Here is a 16,547-nt window from a genome sequence, read left to right as displayed (position 1 = left end):
CTCGGAATAATTTCAACTCTAACAGTTCTTAAACAGAATGTGTTTGTAACCATATAGCACTTATCTTTATTCTACACAATGTGGGAAGAGGGTGATCAAGGCAAAACAGAGAAATTTGTTGGTCAATCCTGAGGGTTCAAAATGGTTCTTTCAACACAAGACACTATCGATCTGTAATGCACTTCTCTGTGTTCTACTCATTTATTTTGCTTTTTTTTGGGGGTGTGATCATGCTACCAGATGGAACAGAGGCAATTTCAAAATTAAAGGTCATACCGATCGGATGAGTCAAGTGCGGGAGGTGAGTCATTCAGCGACAGTGTCTCGAATTTCGATGTGTCAGAAATTGTAGGCCCAAGCTCACTGCTGCTTGCCTTGCTGGAATCCTCCTCCTCAACCCTGGTTAGAACATGTAGGATGCTGATTGTTATGACGGGCACACAACCAATCAATATTCTATCAAATGTATGAGAAACACGTTCAATAAACAGGGAAAGGGAACACGGCGGTAATTTTTTTGCAAATGGAAAATGTCATAAATATGTTGTGTGCCCAAAAAGAAATGGGAAAACAACCGATGGCACTTACTGTGAGCTGGCTGGTTGCTGCACTTGTCGTCCTCGATTGCGCCGGGATCGCCTTGGGCGGTCTGAATACATAGCACTGTGCCGGACATGGAACCCTTTCTGGCGAGAACTGCAGGAAGATGTAAAGGTAATTTTTTTTACTAGTAACAACTGTACATATATTCAGTTCTATTTTCCTGGGAGACAGCGTTATATATCTGTTGATGATTCTACGGTGAGAAAGCATAGGTTTAGATGGGAATCGTCCTACAGAACCTCTCTACTCATCCATGAGACCTATCAAATAGAAGGAGGAGAGGGCGGCCAAAAGTAAGAGGGAGGACGGGCTCGGGGAGGTCGCTCACCCAGTTGCACGGGCGGATGAGGATGCTGCAAAACTGGGAAATTTGGATTCTTTTTTGAGGGGAAATTTGGATTCTAGCTAGGGTTCCTTCCCTCTCCCCATATCCCTTTCTCTCACTCTCCTCCTTTGTATCGATCTGTCCTGAGTGTGTAGATCGCGGCTTAGTGCGCAGCCGCGTGCTTCTGCAGCCGCTCAAGGCGGGGCGCGGCCGGCGAGAGGGGCCGGTGAGGTCGGGAGACGAGCAGAAGAGCGCTGCGGGTTTTTTTTTTTTTTTTTTGAAACAAAGAGCGCTGCGGGTTAGCTGGTAGGATTGTAATATGTTCACTAGTACTACCTGTTGGCTCAGTCCAGGCCCATGTCCCAGGCCTCAATATTCAGCGCTTACGCTTGGACGCTCGCAGGAACAAGCAGATGGGCCATAGTCACCACGTCTGGCTTTCCTCTGCATCCTCCGCTGGCTAAACCGGCAGCTGCCGCCTCCCCGCGGCCCTCCTCAATCCTCCGCCCACCACCGGTCATCCCCCACCCTCCCACCCCCTGCAAACCTTAAGTTAAGGTCATCTTCTCGGGGTCGATGGAGCATCATCTTTGTAGTTTTCGACCGCCTCACTCTCCGCCTCGACGCGCTTTGGCGCTAACCGACGTGTGAAGCGTCAAATAGGAATCTCCTTGGTTGGGATAGATATCCTTTTGATATGTTCGGTGTATTCCCTGGGGTCGAGGCTCGCCACGCATCCATCACCACCGCATTTCAGGTGTGTTCGGGGCGTAGCTTCCGCACCTTCCTAAGCCTCTACCTCCAGGGGTCCACCCTCTCGAGGCTCCCTCTAAACCCTTCGGCGCTGTCGAGGTCGTCCTAACCCGCCAATCATAGACTCCAGTAGCAGGCGAGTTCCCCATCCGTATGCACCCTCCGCTAAGTGTCTTTCTCACCTCTTCCGGTAACACCGTGGCCAGCCGCATTCATGCGCAGGCATCGGGCGAGCGCTAATTGAGGCAATTTGCCGATATATTTCATCAACGTGGGCTCTCTAAACGCAATACCACCACCAAACCCCTAAGGCCAACCGCTGACGATTTGAAACGTGTGTGTGTATGCAATGCATGCATCGTTAGATCGAATTTACGGTTATTTCAGTCGGGCGTGTAGTAACGAAAAAGAGATGTGGATGCGACGAAATTCACACACACGCACGTACAGAGTTTATACGTACCGCTCGGCTGGATGCATTGCGCCGCCGGCCTGAGTCGACGAAATTCACGCCAGTTATTGTTTTGTCTTGGTCCTAGTCCTTTTAGGCGTCGTCGTCCTCGCAAGGGGTTGCTGCCCATATATAGAGTTAGATTGATGATCAGGCCGACGCTAGGGGCGCAATACAACACTTACGTCCCGAGTAGTCTTAAAACTTAATAGGCAGTGCTTGTTGGAATTAACCAGGCGGTCAGGTCCAGTCCGATTCTGTCTACATGCCTGTCCGATCCGATCGAGGAGTATTTGTTTGTTAGGTTAAACCAGACAAAAACGCGGTCCAGCGCATGGACCCATCCTAAAAACGGTTGGCCGCGGCGTTTGGGACGACCCAAACCTAGCCCAAATCTGGGTCTCGTTTGCATGGCCGCGTACGCCGGTGGCTGGCCTCTCGTGTCCTCCCCTTGTTCTCCCCTGGCTCGCCTATCTGCCTTCCAAAACCCTATCTGCCTTCCAAAACGCACCCACCCACTCCACTCCCAAAACAAACATAGAGGATAGCCGACGAAGCTTCCGCCGCCACCATCGTAGACGAGGCCGAGCTCGTGGTCGTTGTCGCTCCTGTTGTGGAGGAGGCTCCTCTCGTGGACATTCAGGTGGTCACTGTTAACAGATAGCCTAGTTATTGTTTAGATATTGTCAATATCTCTAACTGAATCACGGCCTGATCTTGCTATTCTTGTTGTGCAAGACATGTGCTGTTTGTAGGCTATTTATAGCAACGATTCCTATCAATGAAATCGGTTGCCCCAAACCGAGTCTTCTCCTGCCGTCGTAGCCTAGGCTCCTTCATGGTATCGGATACCTAGATCCAATCTTATCTACGCGCTTCCGCCGCCGCTCCCCTCTCCTCGCCGCCATGAGCTCGATCGGCTACAACTCCGCCTCCTCCTCCTCGGACTCCGACGATGATGCCTTCGAACAGTTTGGTATCCCCGTCGCAACTCAAACTCTCCCCACCTCTCAGCCGCAGGCTCTCCGCATCCGTGACCACGTCCTCGTCACGTTGGATTACGAGAAGGAGAACTACGGCATCCGGAGCCGCCAATTCCTCACCGCCCTCTCCAAGTTCGGGCTCCGGGATCACATCGACGGCTCCCCGCCCAGGGCACCTCCGACCGGGTGCTCAACGACTTCGCCATCGTCTCCCGGTACGACGGCACGGTCACGCCCTCCACTCGGCGATCGTGGAGCCGCGCAACGCCACCGCCCGCTCCCCTCGGCGCGCCATCCGCAGCCGTCTTCCGCGACAACCGCGACACGCGCGCCACCTACCTCCGCGATGAATTTCATGGCTTCAACCAAGACGACCTCTCCGTCGTCGAGTACACCTCCAAGATGAAGGAGATGGCGGACACGCTCGGCGACCTTGGCTCTCGCGTCCGCGATCGCGAACTCGTCCACAACGTTCTCCGCGGCCTCAACGAACAGCTGCAGCACGCCGTCCCTCACATGACGCGCGGCCGGCTGCCCAACTTCATCAAGCTCCGCTCCTTCTTGCTCTTGGAGGAGCGGCGTCTCGCCGCCGCGCTCGCATCGTCGCCCACAACGCGCTCCTCGCCCAGGCTCACCTCGCGTTCCGGGCCGCCGGCACTCCTATGCCGGCCTACACCAACCCCGCGCCACCCCTTACTTCAACCCGCCGCCGCCGGGCTTCTACGGTGCGTGCACCACCCAAGCCGGCCCATCCACCGCTCCCGGTCGGGGCAAGAAGAAAAAGAAGAAGGGGGCTGCTCCGGCTGCCCCGGCTCCGTTCGCCCTCCCGCCGCGGGGCACGTCCGCCCGCTGCCCGCCCGCACACGTACGCCCCGGCCCTCGCCGGCACGTTCCAGTGCCCGGGCAGGTCCCGGCATCCTCGGGGCTGCTCCCGGTGCACGCCCGCCTACCCCGACCGCGCCCCACGGCCTCGCCGCCCACGCCGCCCCTTCGGCTGCTCCTTCGCCGCAGTGGGATCGGCCGGCTCTTATCGCCGCGCTGAACCAGATGGCTCTTCAAGCGCAACCAGGGCACGACGGCGAGTGGGTCTTCGACAGCCGGTGCCTCCTCTCACATGGGCTCCGGTTCCGGTATACACCCCTCCCCTCGTCCTCCAAATTTTCCTTCTCATATCATTGTCGGTGATGGCTCCTCTCTCCCCATCACCGGTACCGGTTCCGTTCACTTTCGCACATCCACTCGCCCTCTTTCCCTTCTTAACATTCTTGTCTCTCCTAAACTCATCAAAAATCTAGTGTCCGTCCGTGCCTTTACACGCGATAATTTTGTTTCCATTGAATTTGACCCTTTTGGCTTTTCTATCAAGGATTTGGCAACGGGACGGGTCATTCACCGATGTAACTCCACCGGCGACCTCTACCCCTTCGTGCAGCCGGCCCAATGTTTCCTCGCCACCGTCTCTCGCAGCTTTGTGGCATCGGCGGCTTGGACACCCCGGCATTGAAGCATTGGCCAACGCCTCCAAATATTTCAAATTCAGTTGTAATAAAAGCTTGCCCACGCACCGCAATGCATGTCGTTTGGGCAAACACACTAGACTTCCTTTTTCTTCCTCTATCACACAAACATCTGTCGCTTTTGAGCTATGTCATTGCGATTTATGGACTAGTCCCGTATTAAGCATCTCGGGTTTTCAATACTATCTTGTTATCCTAGATGATTTTACGCATTTCACTTGGACGTTTCCTATTCGCCAAAAGTCTGAAGTTCATAATCTTCTTGTGGCGTTCTATGCTTATGTTCGCACCCAATTTTCGTCCACCATTAAAGCCTTCCGGACCGACAATGGACGAGAATTCGACAACACCGCAAATCGCGCCCTCTTCACTAAACATGGCACTCTTCTTCGCCTCACATGCCCATACACCTCCCAACAAAATGGAAAGGCCGAACGCATTCTTCGTACACTCAACGATGGCGTTCGCACTCTCCTTATACACGCGTCCATGCCATACCCATGGTGGGCTGAGGCCCTCGCCACCTCCACATACCTTCTAAATCGCCGCCCATGCAAAGCCAACATCATCACCACTCCCTACGAGCTTCTCCATGGTTGCGCCCCGATTTTCGGTCTCTTCGAGTTTTCGGTTGCTCGTGCTATCCAAATCTCACCGCCACGGCATCTCACAAACTCGCACCCCGTTCTACCCCTTGTGTCTTTCTTGGTTATCCGGATGGACGCAAAGGATACCGATGTTATGATCCAGTGTCTCGGCGCATTATTTTTTCACGGCATGTTACATTTGTGGAAAAAGTGTTCCCTTTCAGCTCTCTGGATTTCAGCATCGCTCCGGCTTCACCACCCCGCGACACTGACGATGACCCTCCGCCAGTCTACGTCGATCCCGTCGCGCCCCCGCATGCCACAGCCGACGGGCCATGCAGCCCACCCGGCTCCTCTTCATCGGCCTCGTCCACGACCGCGTCGCCAGGCCCCATCCATGCCGGGCCGCCCTCGTCACCAGTGCCGCAGCCCACCATCCGCGATGGGCTCTGCGGTTTCCTCCGCCGGTGCCACCGCGTCCTCAACGCCTCGACGCCGCGCCCTCCAGCCTCGGCGCCTGCTGCATCACCCGCCCGCCATCACATGGTCACTCGCGCTCGCCACGGCATCGTCAAGCCGAACCCTCGCTACGCCAATGTCGTCACCACGACGGTATCGCCACTACCGTCCTCTGTTCGGGAGGCTCTTCGCGACTCCAACTGGCGTGCGGCGATGCAGGAGGAATTTGACGCCCTCTCGTCAAACCACACTCGGACGCTGGTTCCTCGGCCTCCTCACACCAACATCGTCACCGGCAAGTGGGTATTCCGACACAAGACCCGTGAGGACGGCTCTCTCGAGCGGTACAAGGCCCGCCGGGTCGTTCGTGGCTTTGCCCAACGACCCGGTATCGACTATGGCGAGACCTTCTCACCGGTTGTCAAACCGGCGACCATTCGCACCGTGCTCACCTTCGCCTCCTCACATAACCGGCCTTTGCACCAGCTAGACGTGAAGAACGCCTTCCTCAACGGTGTCCTTGATGAGCAAGTCTCATCGCTACCAGCCGGCCGGCTTCGTCGACTCTCACCGCAAGGACCATGTCTCGCAAGCTCGTCAAGTCCCTCTATGGCTTGAAGCAAGCACCTCGGGCCTGGTTTCAGCGCTTCGCCACCTTCGCCGTCACCATTGGCTTCACCGCCTCTCGCTCCGACGCCTCGCCGTTTATCCTACGGCGGGGCACCGACGTGGCGTACCTCTTGCCGTACGTTGACGACATCGTCTTGACGGCATCCTCCTCAACGCTGCTCCGCGCTCTCATCGACAAGCTCATGCTCGAGTTCGCGATGAAAGACTTGGGGCCCTTGCACTACTTCCTCGGGATCCGTGTGCGTCGTACGCCTCGTGGCTTCTTCCTCAGCCAGAGCAAGACGCCGAGGAGATCCTACAGCCGCGCCGGTATGCTGCAAGTGCAAAACAGCCACCACACCCGTCGACACTCTCCCCAAAGTCGCCGCCAATGCTGGTGCCCCGGTTGCCGATCCTTCCGAGTACCGCAGCCTCGCCGGTGCTCTTCAAGCACTTGACCATGACGCGTCCCGATCTTGCATATGCCGTACAGCCAAGTCCGCTTACACATGCACGATCCGCGTGACGGTCATCTCGCCATCATCAAACGTATCCTCCGATACGTCCGTGGCACCACCAGCTCTGGCCTCTTGCTCCATAGCTCCTCTCCGCTCGATATCGTCGCCTACTCGGATGCGGACCGGGCAGGCTGCCCGGACACCCGGCGTTCTACCTCCGGATATCGCGTCTACCTCGGCGGTGCTCTTGTGAGTTGGTCTTCCAAGCGCCAACCCACCGTCTCGCGCTCGAGCGCCGAGGCTGAGTATCGTGCGGTTGCCAATGCCGTTGCTGATTGTGTATGGCTGCGGCAACTCCTCGACGAGCTTGGTTCTCCTCCCTCCAAAGCCACGGTGGTCTTCTCGTGATAATATCTCAGCAGTGTACATGTCTACCAATCCAGTTCATCATCGACGAACGAAGCACATTGAGTTAGACATTCACTTCGTGCGCGAGAAGGTGGCTCTCGGCGAACTTCGGGTCGTCCATGTGCCTACTACTCAGCAGTTGGCTGATATCATGACCAAAGGACTACCTACGGCGTCTTTTCGCTCATTCCGGTCCAGTCTCGCGTTTTGCCAAGCGCCAACGTATCGACCGCGGCGGGGTGTTAACAGATAGCCTAGTTATTGTTTAGATATTGTCAATATCTCTAACTGAATCACGGCCTGATCTTGCTATTCTTGTTGTGCAAGACATGTGCTGTTTGTAGGCTATTTATAGCAACGATTCCTATCAATGAAATCAGTTGCCCCAAACCGAGTCTTCTCCTGCCGTCGTAGCCTAGGCTCCTTCAGTCACGCAGCCCGCGGTGGCGACGAAGAAGGCGAAGCCTGAGCTCACCGCAGAGCAGAGGGCGCTCGAGAGCAAGAAGCGGGCCGACAGGCGTAGGGCGCTCGAGCAACGGAAGATGGATGCCGCTGCCGCGGAGGAGTGGCAGAGGGCGGCCGACCAGTTCCAACTCCTCCAAACTAGGCGAAGGCGAAGGCCATGCAAGAGCATGCCATGCTCATTTAAAAGAAGGGATAAAGGGATAACTTGATATACACAAGGAAACCTTGAATGAAAGATATCTTGGCATGCCCTCAGATGCAAATCAAAGAGTGGTTTCAAGTATTTGAAGGATAAAGTCTGGAAAAAAGTCTTAGGCTGGCTGGAACAGCTGCTTTCGGTGGGGGTAAAGAAATCTTGATAAAGTCTGTTGCACAGGCCGTTCCAACATATTCAAATGTCCTGCTTTAAACTCCCAAGAGAACTACGCGAACACATAAATTCTTTGATACAAAAGTTCTGGTGGGGTTTCAAAGAAGGGTAGAGGAGGACATGCTGGGTTTCTTGGGAGACTATGTGCCAACTAAAAAGTGTAGGGGGGTTGGGTTTCCGTGACATTGAGATCTTTAATATTACGCTTCTGGCTCGTTAGACGTGGAGATTACTTGTGTTACCGAAGTCTCTCAGTGCCAGGATTTTAAAGGAAAAATATTTTCCTAACGGAAACATTCTTACAGCTAGTCTGGGGTCTCACCTTCACAGGTGTGGAGATCAATTTTAGAAGGGAGAGACGCCCTAAACTTGGGCCTGATCAGACGGATCGGGGACGGGCGGAACACTGAGGTATGGACACAGAACTGGCTTCCGAGGGATGCAAGGTTACGTCCGGTTGCACCAAGGAAGGAGGAGGCAATGCCTCGTTTGGTCAGTGAGCTCATTGATCACCATGCACGCTCCTGGAACTTACAAAAACTGGAAGAATTCTTCTACCCGATGGATATTGAGGTAATCCAAAATATCCCATTGAGCCATCGAAGCCAATCAGATTTCTGGGCATAGCAATGGGAACGGACGGTGGTTTTTTCTTTATGGTCATGCTGCCGTGCTTTGGTGGTGACGAAGCGCACCAGGCGTCGAGCTGGGTAGGTGAGGGCAAACTCTGGACTAAGCTATGGAGAGTGGAGGTTCCCTAAAAAATCTGCTTATTTCTCTGGAGGCTGGGTCAGCATTCTTTGCACACGGGAGACATTCGATATCGCAGGAACATGGCGACATCAGCGATGTGTACTATATGCGGACAAGAGGACTCATGGCGCTACTCACTGTTTGAGTGTAATATGGCCCGATGCGTGTGGGCTCTGACAACCGACGACATATGTGAGCACGTTTTGGTCTTGTCAGAACCAGTAGCGTGGCAATGTCTCTTCTCCATGTTTGAATCCATGAAGAAGGAGGACCTAATCCGAATGCTAGTCACGATGTGGGCGATCTGGCATGCGAAGAGGAAAGCAGTTCATGAGGAGGTGTTTCAAAGCCCTATGGAAACGATCGCCTTCATAAATCGGTTCTGGAGGATCTAGGTGCCAGCCAAGAACTGGAGTGCAAATGCAGGGATAAGGTGCAGTTGACGGAGATAAAGAACTAGATTGCACCCCCCCCCCCCCGTTGGGAGAACCAACATTAACGTTGACGCGGCGGTGTCCAAATCGGCGGCAAAGGGTGCTGTGGGCGTTGTCCATAACAACGGAGGGAGTCTTTGTGGGAGCATCGATCACTGTCTTTGATGGCGTCACCCATCCAGGGTGCCTTGTGGCTTTGGCATGCAGAGAAGCTCTCGATACAACGGATGATTTGGGCCTTGGATCGGTACATGTGGCATCTGATTGCCTTGAAGTGGTCAAGGGGCTGCTAGGTGATTACATGGGGATCTTTGGAATCATACTGAAGGAGATGAGAGACCGCGCTCGTCGGAGGGAGAATACTCTCTTCGTTCATGAAGGGAGGGAGCACAATGGAGAAGCCCATCGATTAGCAAGGTTTGCTTCGTCCTTGCAAGCTGGAAGATATGTCTAGTTCGTCGAACCACCACCAGATTTGAACATCCCTGTAATAATCTCACTTGATATTTGAATGACAGAGGTGTGAGTTTCAAAAAAAAAAAAATCAATCGACAAGATGCTAGCCAAAATATTCAATTCAATAAGAAAATAACCCGTGGCGAGGGCACTTGCAAATTTCCTAGTTTTCTTCATAATTAAAATAGTCCTCCTGGCCTCTCATTGAGGGTCCGTTTGTTTGGGCTTCTACTTCAGCTTTCAGCTTTTAGGGTCCAAAAACAGCAGCCCAAATAAATAGCAACAAATAGCAAAGCACTTCTCCACCGCGCGCCGGTGAAATGAACTAGGAACGGAAAAGAAGCTCTCGACCTGCTTCCCGAGATTTTTGCTGCTTCCCGAGTCCCACAGGACCAAACTAGCCCTAGCACTTCGAAGAAATTACCCAAAAACTGCCCTCCCGTATATAATGAGGAGCTCCCGTGGAAAAAATTTGGAAAAACTTTGGCCCGACTCCATTTCCCCCCGCACCTGTCCCTGGCCATAGGGCCGCCGCCGCCCCCATTCCCCGCGGCCGCCGCCCACTCCGCCGCCGTTCCCCGTGTCCGCTGCCCACCACGCCGCCGTTCCCAGTAGCATCCCCGCTCCCTCCTCCAATCCTGACCCGCGCAGACGAGCTCGCGCCGCCACTGACCCGCGCGGCCGCGTCCAACTCCCGCCGCCGCCTCCTCCTCCAACTCGAGGTCGTCGACCTGCTGGTCGTCCCTACTGCGGCCCCGACGCCCTGATGTTGCCTTGTACCTGTCCGTGCCGCGACCTGTGGGATGGTATATGATTGATATGTATGAGCTATGGGTTGTTTGAGCATTATTTTGATATGAAAACTGCAAGTAATTGTAGGAAGATTGGGTAATCTGTGGGATATTGTGTACATTTTATTTATATCATGCATGGAGTTAAATGTCTTGCCTTATGCCTTTAGATAGATCAAGATAAGACACCTAAGGCACATTGGGATGCACTATCCACTACAATATTTTGTGAAATCTGCAAGGAGCAAAGAAAAAAGAAAATAGGCCAACCGTTTCCTTAGTCTTGAGGGGTACACGAATTTAGGTAGAGAATTTGGTATTAGGACAGGCAAAAACTACACGAAGCCACAAATTAAAAATAAATTGGATTCAACGAAGGCCTTGTACCAATCATGGGTTTACTACACTACCAAAGCTACTGGACTTGGTTGGGACCGGTGAAACAAACAATTACAGCAGATGATGCACAATGGGCTGAATTGATCAAGGAATGTTTCTATGGACTCTTGGTAGTCCACAATCCGTGACTCAAGTTCATAACCGATTCAAGAGATCTAGGGAGACAGTCAATAGGAAGTTTGCAGAGGTGCTATACTGTGTGAATAAGTTAACAGGAGATATCATCAAGCCTATTGATCCACACTTCCCAACAGTGCATGAGAGGCTACGGGATTCTAGATTTACACCTCATTTCAATGGCGCAATTGGTGCAATTGATGGGACACACATACCCATCATTGTGCCTGCTGCTCATATGGTGAACCATGTTGGTCGCCTTGGATATCCCACACAAAATGTTATGGCTGTTTGTGATTTTGACTTGAGGTTCACCTCCATAGTTGCAGGATGGCCAGGTTCCGTGCATGACACAAGGATATTCAAAGATACATTGCTTAAGTTTGAAGCAAACTTTTCTCATCCTCCTCCATGTATATGTTAGGATTGTGCATTCTTCGTTACATGATATTGGTGCATAGATGCTACGACTAACTTGTGTTTTTTCCCCAGGAAGATACTATCTTGTTGATTCGGGTTATCCCAATCAAGATGGGTATCTTTCACCGTATATAGGAACCAAGTATCATATACCTGAGTTCAGACTAGCTGGACCTCCGTCTGGGAAGCAAGAAATATTCAACCATGCTCATTCATCTTTGCGGAATGCTATTGGGAGAGCATTCGGGGTATTGAAGCAGAAATGACGTATCTTACATGGTATATCAAGTTACTCGATAGAGAAGCAGACAGAGATTATCATTGCATGTCTAGCACTACATAACTTCATTCGCGATAGTCAATTGTTTGATCTACACTTCTATCGATGCGATAATGATGAGAACTATATGCCTCCAGGGCATGTTAGTTCCACATCAGCCGGCAATGTGGGCAATGATTTGGGAGAGGATCATGTTAGCATGAACAACACTCGTGACAGCATAGCTAACGCTTTGTTCGCATCAAGGGGAGGTGGCTAGGCGTTGAGAACACTTATAGCTCTTTTGAGTCCATATGGACAAGTCTTGTAATATATATCTAGATCTTTTCAAACTTGTTGCTCTTTTGGATTCATATGGACAAGTCTTGTATATTTAATATGAACAAGTCTTCTGACATAATTAAATCGACGCAATTCAATCCTTAAGCATGGAAATCATGTTAAAAACACTCAGAATTAGCTAATTCGTCTCAAATCAGCATTTATAGACGTTCATCAGCATTCAGAGACATTTCAGACATTTCATCCTCTTTACCAGCAACAGCAGCTATCAGCACTCCTATCAAACATAGCCACAACTGCTTTTCAAAAGTTGCATCCCAAAACAGGGGAAAAAAGTCCACATAACCCCCATAAGTATAGGGTTAGGGACACTAACCCCCCCTAACTATTAAGTGGGGCAAAACACCCCCTAACTATACCAAACCGGACACTAAACCCCCTGGCTGCTAATTCTGGTTTACAAGGCGGTTTTGGGCCACGCTGGATTGTTTTGGGCCACGGTGGACAGAGGTGGAGTCGCACCGCAGCTTCTTCCTGGTCGAGCCGCCGCACCGCACCTGACGCTCGACGAGCCGCACCTGAAGTAGCACCTGAAGCCGCACTTGATCACAATCAGGCCTCGTCCCGCGCCGCGCGGAAAGGAACGGCGGCGCCTCGTCCCGCACCTGACGACGCCTCGTCCCGCACCTGACGACACCGACGACGACACGAGGTGAGATCGCCATCGTTGTTCCTCTTCATTGTCCATCGTGCATCGTCCTCATCCTTGTCCATCCTCCTCATCCTTGTTCTGTTCCCTACAGGGACGTCTCCATCTGTAGCTAAATACCTGAATCCTTGTTTAGGTTTCCGCAAGTTTGCTGTAGGGAGAAGTTTGGTTGGCTCATACCTGAAACCTCTGGCGTCTTACTTTCCGTGTTCTGTCCCCTATAGAGGACGACCATCAGGACTGAGGTGGAACCAGTACTTCGTCGAGGAGCAGGTAAGATCCAGTGAAACATGGCGATCCTTTCCGCCCTGGAAGGGGTACTTCGTTGTGCTTCATGATATAGCTGTTTCATCACAATTGGAAGATGTACTGCTTGTTGTGTGTTAGGTTAAATTTGCATTTGGCGTTAAAAAAGGCTTGCTTTTTTACACATGATATAATTAAGTGCAGTAACATGTGCAAGTATGTGCACTAATGTGTAGAATTATGAAGTAGTTTCAGTTTTGGTGTAATCTATATTTTTCCCAAAAAAAAGGATGGCTTTATAAAGATAATTTCAGTTAAGTTGAGTAACAGGTGCAATTTAGTTATAATTGACAAAATGTGGTCTTTTCTGTAGGATGGACCATCTTTCTGTTCGATTCCATGTTCGTGGTAAATTGGAGTATGATGGGAAGGAGTGGAACTATATTGGTGGAAGGACTGGCCATTCAACCGTGGAAGTTTTAAACCTGTCAATACAAGTCCTGAAGTTGCATTTGCTTGAATTTTTGGTAATATATGATGAGGATTTGGAGGATACCACTCTGAGTTGGAGACTGATTGATAATGAAAGAAATTCGAGATGCATGTGCAGGCTTGATGACGATAGTAATGTGAAGAATATGGTTAAGCATGTGACAAGAGTTGCAGATGGGTTTGTTGAGATATTTGCAGTAAGTCCAGAAAGACACGGAGTTGCTACTTCTGATGAGGAGGAAGAAGCAATGGTAATAGAGGAGAAAGAAGAGCAGCAATGTCAGCATGAGCGAGAAGTTGTGACAGAGCATCAAGGTCGGGATGAGGAACAAGTTCTGACACAGCAGCAACTTTAGATAATTCAGATTAAGATGGAGCATGAACACCAAGTTGAGTATGAGCAACAAGATCGAAGGGAGACAAATTGAGCATCTAGATGAGCAATTTCTGCAGACATTTGTTCCAAATATAGCAAGAAAAATGCCAGTAGTGAGGGCACCATTGCAGGTGCAGGACAAAGGCAAAGAAATTGAAATTGACAGTGCATATGGAGGAGATGATGCCGAGGACAGATCAGATAGTGAGTATGATGATGTGCTCGAAGCAGCACTACTTTACAGGAAGTATGCACAAGAATTGAAACAGAGTGTCAGAAGGCAAATGCTTGGAGAGGATAGGGCTAAAGTGAAAGAAGATTTTATTATTCCAGAGAATATTAAAGAAGCAGAAGAAGAGGGTACTGACTGCTTTGACAGTGATGACAATCTTTCATTTGATGAGGATAGTGATGGAGAAGTGAAAACGAGAAGGACAAAACACAGAGTATATGATCAGTCTGCTGAAGTGAAAGAGTTTGAGGTTGGGCAATGCTTCACTGACAGTAGAGAGTTCAAGCAAGCACTTGTCAATTATGGATTAAAAGAGCACCATCATTTGAGATTTACTAAGGATGAGAGGACTAGAGTTCTTGCCATTAGCTCCAAATCCTAGGCCTTTTCCACCACAGAAAAAGAAAATGCCAGGACGTCCACAGACAGAGAGGAGAAGAGAAGAGCAAGAGAAACCAAAGGGTGACAAATTATCTAGGAAAGGTTGCATAATTAAATGCTCGACATGTGGAGGTTTAAATCATAACAAAAGAAAGTGCACAAGCAACCCGGATGTTGTTAGGGAGCATGCACGCAGAAAAGAAAGCGAAGTGTGATAGGAGAAAACAAGCAAGAGCTGCAGCAAAGGTGTGTAAAAATTATAACTCTATTTCCTAGTGTCTAAATACTTTTATCCATCCATGTATGACCTCACCTATGTCTAAATTATTTCATGTAGGATGATTCATCTAGTTCCCAACAGCAACCTCAAGAGAAAGAAAGGCATGTATTGTACTATGAGAAGCCTGTACGAAAAAGAAGTAAAGGTACTGCACCTGCCGAGCAACATGGTCCTGCGCCAAAGACCTATACTGCCCAACCTCATGGTCCTGCGCCTAACTCCTCTTCTGCCCAACCTCATGGTCCTGTCAATAGGCCATTCATTCCTCCAAAGAAGAAGCAAGAACCACCATCTAATCAACCATCAAGTGAAGCATCAGCAAGTCAGTCATCTAGTCAACCAAAAGTAGCAGCAAGACAGACAATTCCCATGAGTGATGTTGTGACAGAAGCAGTGCCAAAGGAAGGGAGATTAAAATGGTACTTAATGGGGAACAACAAAGGATAAGAGAATTTTGGGCCATTTTTGTTTTAATCTGGCATAGGATGTTTATCTCAAATATTTTCACAGATTTCTGTTTTACTTTGTTGGTTTGTTCACAAACAGTACCATGGTTCAAGTACATTGTGTGTCCCAGATTTTTGTTCACAAACAGTACCATGGTTGAACTACATTTGGTGTCCCAGATAATTTTGTGTGCCAGAAAAAACCTGCAGCTAGAAACACAGATATATGACATGCAGTACACAAACTGAACATAACTACACAACAAAATCCAGTGAAAACAGATAATCCAAATGAAGCACAGATAATCTAGTGAAGCACAGATAATCCAGTGAAGCACAGATAATCCAGTAAAAACATATAATCCAGTGAAAAAACCTGCAGCTAGATAATCCAGTGAAAAAACCTGCAGCTAGATAATCCAGTGACATGCAGTACACAAACTGAACATAACTACACAACAAAACCTGCAGCTAGATAATCCAAATGAAAATGAGAAAACAATCAGGCTTACATTGAAGTGAAGCATACAGTTTCTATTACCTCCATTACACATTACCTCATGTTTGACTACACTGTATTGGCCTATACATCCCAGATCAGAGATGAGAAAAGGTATATTTCTACTTTGAACAGGAATCATAAGAATACTTAGTTTGTCCGTTGAATTCCATCAACTAAGAGTCATAAAATGGATTTTTAAAGGCCAGAGAAGGCGCAGTTATAACGTTCTCTGAATATGTTTCAACTGATTTTGTATCACATTTGTAAAGCAGCTTGTCCTGATGAGCTCCTAACCAGAAACACTCATATATCCAGTCTTAGTAAAGCAGCTTGTCATGATGAGCTCCTAACCAGACACACAGATTTAAATGAGCATGTAATAAAACTGAATATATATCAAGATGTTCACTATCTACCTGTGCATTTATAATCGCCTTCAAAATAGTAGGTATGACACGACAGAGTACAGGAGGAACATACAGTGGAATATGCTGTGGCGACCATATTTGAGCGGCGCCGCCGTCGAAATTATGCCGGCGGCGACCATATTTGGGCGGCGCCGCCTACTAGCCTCTGTAACCTGTATTGAACAACTGATAGAACAATAACATACTACTTATAAATAAGCACATCTGTTTCTATTTCATGCATAAGAGTAGAAACTGAAGACATGTATAAATTGAAACTACTTGCTTTATATTTCATCATACCATAACTACTGCATTACAGAGCTACTGCATCTCCATCTAGCTACTGCATCTCCAAAAGATTACTGCTTTACATAGCTACTGCATTGCTAGCAAACTATAAATTTGGCTACTGCATCTCCAATAGGTTAACTAACATAGCTACTGCATGTCCATCTAGCACTACATCTGTACAACAGAAACTACATCAAAAGCTAGCACTAGACATGTACTGCTCATTTTCTCCAAAAGCATACTTGTCCATCATCTTCTCGGA

At 49.7% G+C, this 16,547-nt stretch overlaps 1 long non-coding RNA gene across 1 annotated transcript; it reads right to left on the bottom strand.

Annotated features, from left to right (window-relative positions):
* Nucleotides 1-48: 48 nt before the first annotated feature.
* Nucleotides 49-1,140, bottom strand: LOC124680129. The gene is made up of 3 exons (XR_006995435.1): nucleotides 932-1,140; nucleotides 589-696; nucleotides 49-399 (listed from the first exon to the last, which is right to left on the bottom strand). It is a non-coding gene; the product is annotated as an uncharacterized LOC124680129 (long non-coding RNA).
* Nucleotides 1,141-16,547: the final 15,407 nt, after the last annotated feature.

This window comes from Lolium rigidum, chromosome 1 (genome assembly GCF_022539505.1).
Source record: "Lolium rigidum isolate FL_2022 chromosome 1, APGP_CSIRO_Lrig_0.1, whole genome shotgun sequence".
In the NCBI taxonomy this organism is placed as follows: Eukaryota; Viridiplantae; Streptophyta; class Magnoliopsida; order Poales; family Poaceae; genus Lolium; species Lolium rigidum.
This window is presented reverse-complemented; position numbering and strand designations above follow the sequence as displayed.